The sequence below is a fragment of the Octopus bimaculoides genome, chromosome 15, assembly GCF_046866305.1.
Source record: "Octopus bimaculoides isolate indiv1 chromosome 15, ASM4686630v1, whole genome shotgun sequence".
NCBI lineage: Eukaryota > Metazoa > Mollusca > Cephalopoda > Octopoda > Octopodidae > Octopus > Octopus bimaculoides.
In genome coordinates, this window is record NC_142942.1 from 39,475,303 (window position 1) to 39,488,249 (window position 12,947).

Below are 12,947 nucleotides of genomic sequence, written 5' to 3' on the forward strand. Positions count from 1 at the left end.
GTACTACATCACAATCGGTGTTCTTTCTTTCTTTCTCTTCTTCCTTCTACTCTCTGTTACTCTCCATTCTTTCTCCTTCCTTTCTTCCGTCTGTCTTTTCTTGCTCTCTTTTCTCTTCCGTCTCCACAACTGATTCCTCTGCTGTTGTCCTCTGAAGAGGGGAGTATGCTCTAATGTGGCCCTTTTGGCCACATTTAAAACAACATGGAACTCTCAGCACAATTTCTCCGAACGTCACCGTCTCAGCCAAACTCTCCAGTTGTCCCTCCCCCGCTAGTATGATTAGTTCTCGTGTTTTCCCATTCCACCCTACTTCTTCCATTTCTGTGGCTTGCAGGACAGCCACCTTCCCCTCGCTTCCAGCAAGGAGAGCCACCACCACCCAATCCACTTCTATATCAGGTGCAATTGCTTCTACACTTACCTTGGAAGTCTTTCTTCCAGGGTATGTGGGCAGAAACACTACTTCCTCTATTTTCACCACCACACTCGCCAGCCTCCTCGCCTGCTTTACTGTCCTAAATTGGACGACCAATGTCCCATATCTCCTTCCTTTAGTTATGTATGTTATTTCCTTTGACCGCCCCCTTAGCGCCTTTTCCATTTCAGTTTCTACCTGCTCGGCCTTTTTTTCGTTTTAACGAGAACACCTTATCGTTTTTCTCTCCATCCGCTCCATAATTCCTTTGGGGAGCCACAACTGCACGTCGCCGCCCACCTTCTGTACCATCTTCTCATACTTCTTCAGACCAACCAAGTCCAACTCCCTTCGCCTTATCTCCGTGATCTCAGCAAAACTCCTTGTCTTCTCCAACATACCGTCCATCTTTATGATCGCCCTTACCAGCTCCTCCTCTGCTGAAGACAATTCAGACCCGCTAAGGTCTGAATACATTTTCTAAGCAGCACGAGAAAAACCGTGCGACTCTCCACAAATTCACACAGCAACTATTGGACAACGCATGCGCGGAGCAAGCTTCTTACCACACAGCCACAGTTATTAAATATAGCAGCCTTTATTCAATGTGCAGTATTCAATTCAAGAAATTCATACGCTTGTTGTTATAGAGCTTCATATAAACAGGCATAAAAATAATCATTTAAGATCTAAATTAATTTCAAACTCTTGAAATATAATTTGATAATTTATTAAATTTATGCAATATCAGAGAAAAAGTTTTTCTTTTTTCAAATATCTGAATAATTCTCGAAACAGTAAATAATATTAAAAGATTAAGACATTAATTTATGTATATATGATTGGCATTTCCGATTGGTATTATTGTGTATCACTGTGATCAAACATCATGTACTCATCGAATAGAGATACCACGAAACAAAGAGTGAGTACCAACTAGCAAGTGAGCTGCAGCTGTAAGCAGCCTCATCGTCGACACTCTTGTACAACACGTTGTACTTGGCATGGCTACATAGAGGGGCAGTTTAGTGTTTGTGTTGGGTGTGTGCTCTACAATAATTGCCGTACTCACCGTCGAAGATGTTTTCTTCAATTTTTGGATAGAACAGTCCACATCGACCTACAACGGAGAGTCGACGAAGGCGATGATGATGACTGCCATCAACTTACGACCATCGGAAAGAATATTAGTATTGATGTTGCGGCTGTAAATTTTGGATTGTATAGTATCAGTTTCTCTACCCTGAACGTTTCCAATTTTAAGGCAAAGTAAATTGGTCTCTTTTACTCTTTTACTCTTTTACTTGTTTCAGCCATTTGAGTGTGGCCATGCTGGAGCTAATCGACCCCAGGACTTATTCTTTGTAAGCCTAGTACTTATTCTATCGGGCTCTTTTGCCGAACCGCTAAGTTACGTAAACACACCAGCATTGGTTGTCAAGCGATATTGGTGGGGGGGGGGGGCAAACACAAACATATACACGCACACATACATACATATATATATATATATATATATATATATATATATATATATACACATTTATACGACGGGCTTCTTTGAGTTTCCGTCTACCAAATCCACTCACAAGGCTTTGGTCGGCCCGAGGAGATAGTAGAAGACACTTGTCCAATGTGCCACGCAGTGGGACTGAACCCAGAACCATGTGGTTCGTGACCATGCTACTTACTACACAGCCACCGCAAAAGTTTAATATATTATTTATTTTTGTGTGTTGCTTTTGCACTTATTTATCAGAAATGCTGTGTTATACGTGTTTGTGAATAAAGTTTGTACGTTATATATTAGCGAAGACATATCTATTTGTCTTAACATTATGTTGAAATACCAAGCTGCAGTTCATTTCCTTATTTTGACATCACTATTTTCATCGTCTTTGGCAATCATTTTAATGAGAAATATATCGTAATGACTCTTGCGATTTCATTTGAAAATGTTTTGCTCGAGTATTCAATTCAATTTTAGATATGTCAGAATTTATTATGTTATTTTCTATCCTATCTGTTATGTTAAAATATTTGATATTAATAATAGATTCCAGCGAGTTAACTTTACCTTTCATTATCTCTGGGTCGATAAAACAATAACCAGTTGAGCACTGGTGTCGCTGTAGCCGACTTTACCTCTCCCTTAGAATAGCTGGCATCGTGACAACATTTAAAAACGAGATTAGAAGTGCTGGGACTGTCTCTGCTAAAGGGAGTTGTAAGAGCATTCGATAGGCAGCAGCTTCTAGCAACCCATGTTCCAGTGTGCCATTGTTAGAGAGAAGATCATATCTCATGCATGCTACCTAAAATGGTGGCAGGATTTTTCGTTCTACAGTGGGCAAATCCTGGAAGCTCACGGTGCCTGAAACATTCAGCAGCAACATTCGCAGGTGAAACTTTTCTGTGTGTCTAGATCTTACTGTATACATTCTACTGATGATATCAGTATTCCTTTGCCTTGATGTCCATGTTCTAGTGCAACGAATTGCCAAGGTACAAATGGTTCCTTGTATCATCATCATGATGCACATTCAGTTTGAACCATGCAGTGAAGGTAGATACAGTCCCTTTATGCCTGAGCAGCTTGCTGAGCGCTGCCTGTGTGAAAGTAAACGCTTTGCTTGTCTTAAAGATGTACTAATGTGAGACCTGTCAAGTAGCTTGAACTCTGACAGTCTCCATATAGCTTCCGGGGAAGAAACATATCGGCAAGCAAGATAATTAGTAATTTTATTGTTTCATTATGCTTACGATCTGTCGTTGGGCTGTCTCTTACTTCAACAGAATCAATCATGTCCCTTGTACACGTACTTGAATATATATTTAATGCTTTTCACGGATGAACAAATTTCTACATCAATGTGAGCTCTATACTTTCTAGTCTTACTTGTCTCCTCCTATCTTGATGCAGGTGTTCCTCGCTTTCTTCAACCTCTAGTGACGTTGGACACAGTTGCTGACGTTTCCTGTCTCTCTCCAGGATTTCCTGCTCTGCTCTTCCCTTATCCTCTGCCTGTAGAGCCTCATTCTCGCGCGAGCAGCTTCCAGTTTTTGTTACTGGTTCATGATGAATGCAGTTTATATGCACAAAAAGTAATACAAGAAAATATATATACAGAACACGAAGAAAACAATTGATAAAAATGGACTGTTATAGGCAATTCGAATCTTCTATGTTTCACTCACTAAGTCAGCCCTCTTTAATTTTGCGGTTCTGAATTTTGATTATTCTCAGGTAATTACCTTATCTCGTATATTAAGAATATGTTGTTATTTGGAATTGAAGTTTGAAATTTGAGCCTAGAAACAGACAGCAAGTCATTAACAGCTTGTTACCTTAGCAACCGCTCATTGTTTCTGGAAGTGCTCCCACGCAAGTCACTGCCACCCGCAAAAAAAAAAAAACCCTCCACATGTGGAGTAATATTTCATTTCAGTTTCAAAATTTGCTTTATTTATTTATTTTATTAGATAGATATATTTGCCCGAGGCAGATTACGTTTGAATAACATTTCATTTCAGTTTTAAAATTTGCTTCATTAGATATATACACAAAAATCCCATCCCCGATTTACAGTTTACACGTGTCTATACACAAACACGCACACACACACGCGCGCACAAACACACGCACACGCACACACACACACAAACACACACAAACACACACACACACACATATATATATATATAATTATATAGATATGAATAGGTATGTGTCTCTCTGTCTATCTATATCTCTGTCTATCTCTCTTTCTCTCTATCTGTCTATCTATCTATCTATCTATCTATCTATCTATCTATCTATCTGTAATACATACTGAATGCTACACACATACACACACACACATGTTATCACCACGCACTCTCTCTCTCCCTCTCCCTCTCCCTCTGACTCTTTCTCTCTCACTACCTCTCTGTCCCTCCTCTGTTTAGAAAAGTAAAAGTGATATCGAAATTTTGGTGTGGTTATTTCTCTTTTATTTAACAATGTGCCGATGTATTTACCTATCTACTTGACATCCGTTTCGCAGAAGACAAGTTGATAGATAAATATATCGGCACATTGTTAAATCAAAGAGAAATAACCACAGTACATTTTCGATGTTACTTTTAGTTTGCGATACAGAGGAGAGACAGAGTGGTTGTGAGAGAGAGAAAGAGTTAGACTGAGAGGGAGAGGAAGGGAGAGAATGTGGTGATAAAAAGTGTGTATGAACGTGTGATATTCTGTGTCTGTTTATAGATAGATAGATAGATAGATAGATAGATAGATAGATAGATAGATAGATAGATATTCATGTATGTATAGATATGTATAGATATATGTGTCTGTCTATAAACATACACAGACTGTCACACGTTCACACACACAGACATATACTCACTTACACACGTATACACACACAACATTTTCTATCACCAGTCTCTCTCTGCCTCTCCCTCTGAATCTGACTCTTTCTCGCTCACTATTTCTCTGTACCTCCTCTTATATATTATATGAAGAGCGTACCGGACGGACGAGCTCAGGAAGGAACAAGTAGAATTATAATATGATGATGTAAGTGCAATAAGACGTTCTAATACGATTGAAATCGGCACGAATCGTAATATAGCAATAATAAGGAAAACCGCTGCAATACTACAATTAGCACACAAACTATCGGTAATGTTAGGGTTAACGATTCTGATAAATATAATCGACATACAAATAACAAGGATTATCCTTCAAGTATCAACATCAGTAATCATAATCTCCACGTTATTGCTGGCTAAAACATGACTACTGATGATAAGAATGAAATAATTCACCATAACATTACACATTAATATGAATAGTTATGAGTTGATGTATCGTAAGCGAAATACAAGCGAGAAGAGATAATGCAAAGCGTACAATTGATGTTCTGAAAGATAATATTAGTTATCTATCTATTTCTCATACCGTCAGGAGCTATTCATAAAGGTTATAGCAAATTACATATGAGCATGGTCTGGTTTAATCCTCCGTTCGGATTAAATATTGCAGCCACATTGCAGCCATTTTATTCCGTGCTTTGAATAAACATATCCTTGCATTCAAGCCTCATAAGATATTAGAGCGACAAAAACTAAAACTATCTTAGTTCACAAGACCTAACATTGCAGAATACTTAGCTAGGTATAACCGTACGAACCTGAAGCATCTCTCTCAAACGGCAATATAACCCCTAAAGTTTCTAGCCGTACATGTGCATCTAGTAATTTACCAAATGGTATAGATGTACCTTCAGCAAATAATAAAAATGGTGACTCACTAAATACTAATAGTTATGCCCACTACACATGATAGCCTCACTATATTGAATAAGTTTTGCAACTATAGATATGCCCAGTGTCTACAAAATTTCTGTACAAGCACTTGGCATACTCCATATATATGGAGGTATTGCATCTAACCATATGGAACCTAGAAGATATAACTACAATGTAGCTTTACAGAGGAACGTAATCCTACTTTTACCTCATTACATTTATGCCTTTCGATGCTTGCTGATAAAAATATCGAAGATGATATTGCTTGATCGTTTAAAGGAAAACAACTTATAAGAGCAGAAATGCTAACTGCGATTTGTTCTTATCTAGAATTTATGAAGTAATTAGGTGTAAATCAATTCTTATTAACCAACGTGATGTGACGATAATTACACGTCCATATGTGTATCACATTTGCATTCTGCACAATCCGAATAACAAATATATTAGCTATTGTAGAGAGGTAGTGGTGTGTTGCTTATGAACTATGAAGTATATAGCGAACTTAACATTTGTTAGTGCTATTATTTTTAATACGTTTAGTAGATCGTGTGAAACTATAGTCCCTTCACTTATTCTTTGAACACAACTATGAATTTTATTTTAACGACGCTAATTATTTGAGCTTAAACTTTAATAAATTTTAATAGATGAAGTGCGTGGTCGTTAGGGTGTAGCACTAATGATCCTACGTTTATATTACCGATTTATGAATCTTCTTTTTATATAATTTCAGCCCAGTTTGCTGTCAAAAACGAGTATTCTTGCGATGAATTGGTGTTCCCTCCACAAGTGAAATATATACATCAGAAAATCTGGGAAACTGAGTGTCTATGCCCCAGGAAAAATCTGTGATATTTTTAAAATGTATTCTTTCATTAATTCATAATTGATTATAGTACGACTACTAACCTTGTTTTAGTAACTTAATGTCCTTCCTCAGTGAATTGGTAAATGATCGTAAAATATTAGACACATCCTTCACACAGATTTCAAGTTAATCGTTCATTTACTGTTGCTGTCACGAAAATTCTGCGGTTACTGTAGTCCGTAAAACTCATCAATATGATGAATACTTTGATTTCTATATGTTATTTTGTATATACTATATACTATCATATATATATATATATATATATATATATATATATATATATATATATATATATATATGTATATATATATATATAATATAATATAATATAATGCAAGGATAAAATCTTTATAAGAATCTATCAAGTAGTTAGCGTGAAAAAAACCACATAAGGAAAATAAAAAAACAATTTTTTTCCATAAATATATATAATTTAATTTATATAAGGGCAATTCTATACAATAATGCCCTTATATAAATTATATATATACATATACATACATATATATATATATATATATATATATATATATATATATATATATATTCATTAATAATTGTTTTAGCGTTAAAGCGGTGGTCATGCTGGGTCAGTCATATATGTCTTTCATATTTAGATGTTTTAGTCATAGAGCAGCACCCATACTGGAGCATATATATCTTTTATCTTTTAAAAGCCTCAGGCACAGGGCAGCAGCCATGCTGGGTAACCACGTTGGAAGTTTTGGTCGAATCCAGTCCTTAGATTGTCGTCCGTGTTACTATATTTATCGGTCTCGTTTACCAAACCACTAATTTACGGGGACGTAAACGAACCAACGCAAGTTGTCAAGTAGTGGTGGGGGACAAACACATACACTTAGACGGGCAAAAATAAATACATATGTATATTTATACGATGGGTTTCTTTCAGTGTCCGCCTACCAAATCTACTCAGAAGAGCTTGGCCGCCAAAGGTGCACCATAGTAGGACAGAACACGGAAACATGTGATTGGGAAGGAAACTTCGTATCAGAAACACGTGTTAGACAGATTGACAGAAAGGAAGAGAGATGCATATAACGTGAGATATTAGACAAAATACAGATATATCGAACGAAGCGACTGAGAGATAGAGAGAGAAAAACAGCTGGGTAATATCAACAATGAGAAGAAAGCGAATTAATTGTTAGTTTGTCGGGGTTTAACTTATTTTAGTCATAAAGTAATTTTTATGTAGATTATGTTTCAGAACCCATATACCTCACAATATAACTCTTTCTCTATCCCTGTAGCTCTCTCTCTCTCTCTCTCTCTATATATATATATATATATATATATATATATATATATATATATATATATATACACATTGAGAGATAAAGAGACAGTTATCATCCTCTCTTACTTTTTATAAATATAGGTATGCATATATATGCATATGCCATATATATATATATATATATATATATATATATATATGAGTGTGTGTGTGTATATATATGCACATATATAGATAGATACATACATACATGCATACATACGCGCCCGTGTTTACACTTATATGTAAATATACACATGCATTTACATGTATATATATTATTCTCTACTCTAGGAAGAAGGCCCGACATTTTGAGGGAGGGAGCTAGTCGATTAGACCGACCTCAGTATGCAACTGGTACTTAATTTATCGATATGGAAAGGATGAAATCTAAGTCGACCACGGTGGAATTTGAACTCTGAACGTAAAGACAGACGAAATACCGCTAAGAATTTCGCCCAGGGTGCTAACGTTTTTGCCAACTCGCCGCCTTATACATGTATATATATTAAAAACAGACTCACAGGTATCTGTTTGATGCACGTGCGTGCGTGTGTGCATGTGTTTGTGGGCGCACGTGCGTATGTTGTGTAAATTCTCCAATTCTAGGAATCTTGACATACACCCGCAAGTTGACAGATGTTTATGTACATAACTATATATCCATTCATATACACTTGTAAAAGTAAAGTTACGTTCACACACACACACACACACACACAGAGGTTTTATGTGATATATATATATATATATATATATATATATATATATATATGTGATATATATATATATATATATATATATATATATGTGATATATATATATATATATATATATATCGTGTGTGTGTGTGTGTATGTGTGCGTATTTGTATGTTTGGGTGTCTATACATACATATATATGTATGTGTGTATGTGTGCGTGTGTATGTACAGTATTTCATGAAGTCTTGTAAGGTAATAGAGAAATATGCGTGTAACTATGCATATACACATATGCGGTAATATATCTACATCTGCAGCCATGCGAAGCGACTTACAGACGTATGTTTACATATACTTTAACAGAACCCACATCACTGCCATAAAACAGTATACGTGCTCTGCTTAATGCCGAATATTTTTCAACGCTAGGGGCTATTATGATATCTAGTACTACAGAAGTAAATATAGGAGCGTATGTGTTATCTACGTTATAATATCGCACAGAGGCATATAACAACGAAACACGCGTTAATAAATTCGAATATGTGTACATGGCATGTTTTACGGCATAACATCTAACGTTTTCAATCACCAAACGAAATAAAGTATCCACGAACTCTTCACTTCATTTAAAGTTAAAAGTACGTGATTTGCGGTAAGGTAATTTCAGTCACAAATCATCCTGTTCTTCAGTGCCCAACCTCAAGTGGAATATGAAAACAACCACCTCTACGACTACTACAGCAATCAAATTACTGCTTCAATCGCTAACTTTTCTTCAGATGCACATGCATGCCCGCATACACGTTGAACTCTGCGAGCTGGCACATGTGTCTGGCGAACATATTTTGGTTGCAATAAACTAAGGAATTGTTTTGAAAAAGTTATTATTCGCCACAATATTTATAGTGATGCTAGTGATTCTTCTTTAACTTTATCATTTCTTCTTGTTACTCTTGTTCTTTAGGGTTCGATCTTTCCAGAATATGATGTGCAAAAAATAAATGTTTAATACGATTTGTACAGCGTGTAGTTTATAGCAGATAAACGTACACGCACACACACACACACATACATGCACACACAGAAGCACGCACGCATACATACCCATGCACGCACCGGCACACACATACGCATGCAGGCACACACACACACACACGCACACACGCACACACACACACGCACAAACACTTAAGCACAGAGTCATTCGTCCTTTCATTCTTTCAGAAAAGTTTTCCTTCTTTCTTTTGCTATCTTTATCTTACTCTCTCTACCCACCTAGCTCTATTTATCTATCTCTCTATCTATCTATCTCACTATCTATCTATCTATCTATCTATCTATCTATCTATCTATCTATCTATCTATCTTCTCTCAATCCGTGTTTACATATATATATATATATATATATATATATATATATATATATATATATATATATATATATATATATATATATATATATATATGCACATATAGATATAGATATATATATATATATATATATATATATATATATATATATATATATATATATATATGCATATGTATATACGTATGTATGTCTGTCTGTCTGTCTGTCTGTATGTATGTATGTATGTGTGAATATATTTTACGTATGCATAAGTATGTATAATTTCACTTACTCACACATGGTATTAGAATTTAAGCCAAGTAAAAACAATGTATTGAATAGACATATACAAAAATTAAATTAAATATATACGTCATAAACGGGCCGACAAATCTGTCAAATACCTTCTAGTTCAATAAAATACACAGACACACGCAGACACACACGCACATACACACACGCACATACACACACACCCCACTAAGACGCACCTTTTCCTTATACAGGTACCTCAGTATATTTCTTTCTGTGTATGGTTGTGTATTCATTTAGAGACACATAATATACATATACAGTCACACATGCATGCATAATTAAATATATATATATATATATATATATTTATATAAAGGGCATTATTATAGAAAAATAATAACGCCACACAGTGGACTTCCCCAAAAAATAACCACATTTAGTACCTAAGCATTATGGCTATTTTTTGAGAAGTCCACTGTGTGGCGTTATTATGTTTCTGTAATAATGCCCTTTATATAAATATAAACGAATAATTATATTCTTGGGAATAGATATTTCCCTAATGAATTTTTTTACACACTGGCTTCTTGATAAAATTATTGTAAAAGAGTTTTATCCTTTTTTGAATATATATATATATATATATATATATATATATATATATATATATATATATATATATATATATATATATATATATATATATATATATATATATTCATAAATATATATATATTTATATATATGTATATACATACATACATACATACATACATAAACCACTGTACCGATATTATACATAGCATCGTTGTATATTTCTGCGAATCAGATGATTATGCGATAAGGAGAGGCTCGGACTCACTCTCTTCCTCTCATTTTCTCCTCGTTCCCGCGCTCTCTCTTCTCTCTGTCAGCCAGTCACTATTTGTATCATTTCCTCTTCTTCGCTCGTGTATCCCTTTACGTTTTATGCTTAGCGTCTCTTCTGCGCTCTGTCTATTTCGCTCTGTATAAATCAGCTGTTATTACCGTGCCGTATAACTAACAGGACACTACTGACAATATTTTACTGTTCAAAGGAATCAAACTTCCACTAATATTACAATTCGTTGTATAGCTGAGGTAAGTGACGTTTCACATTATTGTTTATGTTTAAACATTTCTTTTTGTATATTAACGTGCAATATCGGTAGAGATGTAAAACGCATGTTTGTGATTTTTCATGTTAACTTTCTTAAACAAATTTCGAAGAGAAAATAATCGAAAGAAAGAAGTAGGTACCTGCCGGTAGTAATTGCTCGCTAGATCAGTTCGGCGACGCTATGTTATACTAGTGAGGGGTTACTATTTACTTGATACAGCGGGTTGTCAAGACGAATGCATGGTGTAGTTTCAATTCCCGGTTGTAACTAGCGCATTGGTATATTTGTTATACATGAGGTGGTGAGGTGGTAGAATCGTTACTGCACCAGGAAAAATGCTTAGCGACATTCCGTCCGTCTTTTCAGCTCTAAATTGAAATACATATATACACATGCGTATATACATACACATATATATACGCACACATGTACACAAATATTTGTTTCTGTGGAAAGTTATATATATGTGTGTTTGTTATTATTTTTTATACGTCCTTTTTAAAGCTTAGCCAGGTTAATGGGCCCGGTTTCTATGGTGTATGTGTTCCCCCGAGCTGGATGGGACGCCAGTTCATCACAGCGTTACTCAATAAATAAGAAGAAACCGTGAGAGAAATTTAGGTCGAAAGAGTACAACAGGCGTCGCCACCACCCCCTGCCGGAGCCTCGTGGAGCTTTAGGTGTTCTTGCTCAATAAACACACACAACGCCCGGTCTGGGAATCGAAACCGTGAACCTCAGACCGCGAGTCCGCTGCCCTAACCACTGGGCCATTGCGCCTCCATATGTGTGTGTACATATAATAATTTCACACGCACACACATACTCGCGAACTAATTACAAACGTATGAAATCCTATACCGTATGCACCCCGGTATGTGAGGGCATTTCTGCGTAAGGAAAATAATCTAATTTACTTGTACTTGATATTAAAATATATCTTTTTCTCCTCGAGGTACAAGGTCCGAAATCTTGGGGGATGGAGCCAGTTGATTAGATCGACCCAGTATGTAATTGGTACTTAATTTATCGACCCCAAAAGGATGGAAGGCAAAGTCGACCTCGGCAGGATTTGAACTCAGAGCATAAAGGCAGACGAAATACCTCTTAGCATTTCGCCCGGCGGGTTAACGATTCTCCCAGCTCGCCGCCTTATCATGCATAAACATTCAAATTATGAATAGTTTCTAATATAGACCCCATGGTCAGCAATTTTGAAGAGCAACACTAATCGGTATTATCGATTCCAATTTTTTATTTATTTTTGCTACGAAATATGAAAGGAGAATTTAAACCGGCGGGATTTATAATGTACAATACAAATTCTTTCAAGCAAACAATATATCTTTGATTCATAGCGCAGAATGCCTCATTTTTTAAAGTCTGTACAGAAGATAAACATTTTATTATTCTAAAGCAGTATCTACAGCACACGGTATCCTAAAGCGACAATTATATACATTTGTGCTTAATTATAAATATAAGAGCCGTTAATAGGCTCTGTAATTTGTGTTAAAATTAATTTCTATAATTAATTTCTGCAAGTATCACGAATGAGTGTCGAACAATATATTCTCTGGTACTTCAGATCTTT

The 12,947-nt window shown here is 35.7% G+C and overlaps 1 protein-coding gene across 2 annotated transcripts in view; it reads left to right on the forward strand.

The window, feature by feature from the left end:
* Positions 1-11,017: 11,017 nt before the first annotated feature.
* LOC106873516 (uncharacterized) overlaps positions 11,018-12,947 on the forward strand; it is a 152,649-nt gene continuing 150,719 nt past the window's right edge. Inside the window, exon 1 of one of the 2 annotated variants that reach the window (XM_089363757.1) lies at positions 11,018-11,333. The gene's annotated coding sequence lies outside the window, so the exon portion shown is untranslated. The remainder of the gene's footprint in view (positions 11,334-12,947) is intronic. The other variant, XM_052973284.2, reaches the window with a different exon arrangement.